Here is a 5,000-nt window from a genome sequence, read left to right as displayed (position 1 = left end):
AAAGACGGTTGCCATGACCATCAAGGGTAGATTTGACAGTCACAGACCACCAACAATTCCTTTCGAGGGAGGAAATATCAAGTTCGTTGCAGAGTTTACATATCTCGGTGTAACTCTGGATGAAAGACTCTGGTTCACACCTCACATGAGGAACATCCAGAATAGATTAAGTGCTGTCTCAGGTTCCCTCTTGAGGGTAACTAGAACGGAGTGGGGTCTGCAGAAAAAGTCTCTCAGGGTAATCTATCAGGGCTTGTGCCTCTCTGTTTGCAGATATGGTGCAGCTGCATGGGCAGACCGGACGAAGCACCGATATGTCCAACGTATAATTGAGTCAATCCAGAGGCCATTTCTGTTACAGATGACCAGAGCTTGTAGGACTGTATCGACGGAGGCCTTGCAAGTACTAACAGGATGTATGCCGCTCGACCTGGAGATAGTGAAAGCAGCCTTGCTGTACTATACTCGACATGGTGTTGCTGGCTCGGTCGCAGGGTTCCAGGCTCCAAGACCCACTGCTGGGCAAAGCTCTAGACGTGATACCAGCAGACAAATAGATATCATGTTGCAGGAGGAGTGGCAGCATAGATGGAACCAGACAGCGAAGGGTAGGGAAACCTACGGCTGGATACCAGATGTGGGAATGTGGCAGGCAAGTTGGCGGAGGGCGACGATTCCACCATACTCCCTAACGTGCCTGCTGACTGACCACGGTCTGAAAAAGAAAATCTGCGACCTGGGCATTGAAGATGACGCCAGATGTACATGTGGTGAGGAAGAGGATTCCAATCACATCCTCTACACCTGTAAGCAGTACGCTGAGCCCAGAAGTCAGCTTATACAAACAGTAGGACACACATCCTACCAGAGAAAGGACACTCTGCTCCAAACAGTAGATAGATTCTCAGCTATAAAGGCATTTGCTGAGGAAGCATTTGAGATCAGGGAAGTAGCGAGAATCATCAGTGAAGCAATCTAAAGAAATATACAGTAAATAGTAGGAAACGATTGCGTCCCAGTACAAGAACCAGTACCAACTGGAAAACAACATTTTCTTTGACCCATGATTCCGAAACAGCCCTGATATCTCGCGCACTTGGAGGAGACATGGCTGAGTGTGGAGGGGTGACGAGCTGACTCTCAGAACCACCGATGATGCCTCTACATGGCTCCTGGGACACCAGTGGCGAGAAGGGAATGTCGGAGGGCAGAAATACAAGTACATGGACAATAATTGGCCGAGATCCTGGGAAACTGGTGATCGACAGCATGTGGGCCTCGCCAGCCTGGGGGCTACAGGTTGTTCCCCTGAGCACCTCCGTAAATACGATAATGCTGTATGTGGATGCTATACTGCTGATGAAAAGGGTCGCCATCAGCAGTGGCGGCGCCGCCTCCACGTGGTTCCCCGTGGGCACCCAAAAGGGTGGCTAAAGGCGCTCTTCAGATGGAAGGTCCATTCCCCCACCAAGGGGGTAGTTTTTCCGAGCTGGTTTCCTTCGTTGTGGCGAAGTTGGGTAGTGGATGCATGGGTTGGATTTGAAGGGAGTATGAGCGGAAGCTCGGGGATCCCTGATGATAATCCACCTCTGGCCAGGGGAAACCCAAACCAGAGCAGCCATGTACAGTACTGTCCCTATACATGAGCCGCGACCTGTACCACTTACGAGCGAGAGACGCGATCGCGTTGCTCACTGTACGGCGTCCGATACCGAGCCATCAGCATGTCGGTCCCCATGCGCGTTGCACTCGCACTCGCAGTCGCAAAAACGTGGGGCAAATATATTACGCGGAAGAGTTATAACAGACCGAGCCCCACTGCATGAGGGGAGTCTTTGTCACTAATGTACACAGATGGAACATTTTGGACTGGAACCAGATTACCCGTACACACGGCGCTGATTAGTAATCAATGCAGAGCCATCAAACTACAGAATATATATACAACTGTCCGTATACATGCTGAAAGAGTCTGCCCACAATGGGAACCACACGTCAGCCAGCCACTCTGATCACGCACCACTCTCTGCTTCTAACGGGCGCACATACAATATGTAAGCACCAGCATGGAACAACATCCAGTGCATCCTCTCCGCCACATTACACAATCCACACTATCACAACCAGACCAGGAGGTCCATGCGGAAAATACAATATCCCACCCTTTCGACATCCACCATTGCGCAGATCAGGCACCAACACCCACACATGTCCTATACAACGGTGCACCCAACATCACAATAGTACCTCCTGTCACAGCGCACAAACAATGACATGAGTCAAAGACACAGGTCTGACACAAGCATAGAATTGGAGCGCCGCCTCTAATAAGCCAAAGGTGCATCCTGACGTGACAAATCTGATCATGTCACAAGCATTCACTTACTATAATCACTATCAACGAACCTGCCGCCCCCGCCCCCCCCCTACACCTTTCCTTACAACAACGTGTAACCTAACCTAACCTAACCTATGTTGTACCTTAACCTAACCTATGTTGTACCTTAACCTAACCTATGTTGTACCTTAACCTAACCTATGTTGTACCTTAACCTAACCTATGTTGTGCCTTAACCTAACCTATGTTGTGCCTTAACCTAACCTATGTTGTGCCTTAACCTAACCTATGTTGTGCCTTAACCTAACCTATGTTGTGCCTTAACCTAACCTATGTTGTGCCTTAACCTAACCTATGTTGTGCCTTAACCTAACCTATGTTGTGCCTTAACCTAACCTATGTTGTGCCTTAACCTAACCTATGTTGTGCCTTAACCTAACCCATGTTGTGCCTTAACCTAACCCATGTTGTGCCTTAACCTAACCCATGTTGTGCCTTAACCTAACCCATGTTGTGCCTTAACCTAACCCATGTTGTGCCTTAACCTAACCCATGTTGTGCCTTAACCTAACCCATGTTGTGCCTTAACCTAACCCATGTTGTGCCTTAACCTAACCCATGTTGTGCCTTAACCTAACCCATGTTGTGCCTTAACCTAACCCATGTTGTGCCTTAACCTAACCCATGTTGTGCCTTAACCTAACCCATGTTGTGCCTTAACCTAACCCATGTTGTGCCTTAACCTAACCCATGTTGTGCCTTAACCTAACCCATGTTGTGCCTTAACCTAACCTATGTTGTGCCTTAACCTAACCTATGTTGTGCCTTAACCTAACCTATGTTGTGCCTTAACCTAACCCATGTTGTGCCTTAACCTAACCCATGTTGTGCCTTAACCTAACCCATGTTGTGCCTTAACCTAACCCATGTTGTGCCTTAACCTAACCCATGTTGTGCCTTAACCTAACCCATGTTGTGCCTTAACCTAACCCATGTTGTGCCTTAACCTAACCCATGTTGTGCCTTAACCTAACCCATGTTGTGCCTTAACCTAACCCATGTTGTGCCTTAACCTAACCCATGTTGTGCCTTAACCTAACCCATGTCGTGCCTTAACCTAACCCACGTCGTGCCTTAACCTAACCCACGTTGTCGCCTAACGTAACCCACGTTGTCGCCTAAACCTGCTCTGTAATTGTTATACGACTCGTTCAATTAGTGTAGTGTTGCCCACCCGCAACCCTCGCAATATAGTTCGCTACTCGCACTCCCCGCTCCCCTGTGTATCGCTTCATGTTAAACACCTTGCAAGTCTTGCTCACTTTCCACATGCTCCTGCTGTACACTGTAATGTGGATGGCAGCAGGACGTACATGCCGCCCCTCCCCACGTCCCCACCTTGCCCCCTGCCTTCGCAAGCTGGTTGGTGAGAACTTTGCATGTTCAATGCCCTCCGCATGCGACGTACTCAGGCTACGTTGTGGTGCGGCCTGTGTCAACTGTCCGCTAATGTCGTACGCGTAAACCACAATCTGTACTGCACATTCGTCCTTATGTACTGAATGATACATCGTGGCACATGTGTGACCGTACAACGACTGCGCCCAAAAACGGCGGACCATACAGTGCAAATATTGTGCACGCAGCTACGTGTCGTCTCCCTATGAGAGCTGGATTGCAGTGTGGTACGCCATAGAGACGTGTGGGAGGAACGGACGCCGTGGATGGCGATCAGCATGAGCTGTCTGTTGATGTATTCGGACCTAGTCGTCTCTCCTCACACACCGTGATGGCATGGTGCACCGCGTTCCATATCTGCGACATGCTACAGAGGCCGGTTGACAGTCGTTCGAGCAATGGACATCGCATACGTACGGGGGCCACCTTCCACGTATTGTCTAGGCGTGCACATTTTGTTGCGTGTATGTGGGCAGACGTAGTGTGGCGTGACACCTGACACAGGCATGCAATAATCGTGGAAGTTGCAAATGGCGATGGACGCCTGCGTTTTCTGGTGAAGTTACGCAAATGAACAAATGGTAACCTGTTGTGGTGCGGTTGTTCTCGCTAGGGGTGAATCGGTGATGGCGACGATAGGTTGAGGTACTAACCGGTTGTTCCAGCGATACCCACCATGCCGACGAAACTGAACGGCATCTGGGTGTGAAGCGATACGCGGCGGTGGCTGGGTGGGACCGTCCCCGGCCGGTGAGGGGGCGCCTCCCGGCGTGCTGGCCGCGCGGTGCGTGGGCGCACGCGCTACAGCCGGCTGGTGGGGGCGGCCAGTGGCAGGCGCGCCGGCCGACGGACGCGGCAGGCGTCGCAGCTGCGCGCCGGCGCACCCTGCGCGCGGCGCCGTGCGGCCAAAGTAGGTCCTCGCGGGCCCGGTGCGAAGCGCGGTGGACATCTTCAGTGTGCTGGTCCGATTGAGGACTGTGTGCGTTGAGGATGCGCTGCCGCCCGGCGCTCGGCGCCGCGACGCCGTCTGCTGCTCGGTCGCCCCAGCGGTTCTCGCTGGTGGTTTGTATCGCAGCTGTGCGGATGTGTTGGCGCGTGCGCTGTGCTGGGAGAGTTCGCTTCGGCACCCAAGTGGGACTTTTGTCCTTCTGTGGCGCTGGCGTTGGAGCTGCCGGTCACCGTAGGTGGCGCGTGTTGTCTCCCG

The sequence above is a fragment of the Schistocerca piceifrons genome, unplaced genomic scaffold (genome assembly GCF_021461385.2).
Source record: "Schistocerca piceifrons isolate TAMUIC-IGC-003096 unplaced genomic scaffold, iqSchPice1.1 HiC_scaffold_1956, whole genome shotgun sequence".
Classification (NCBI taxonomy): domain Eukaryota; kingdom Metazoa; phylum Arthropoda; class Insecta; order Orthoptera; family Acrididae; genus Schistocerca; species Schistocerca piceifrons.
The sequence above is the reverse complement of the archived record's forward strand: the minus strand, read 5'-3'. Positions refer to the sequence as shown.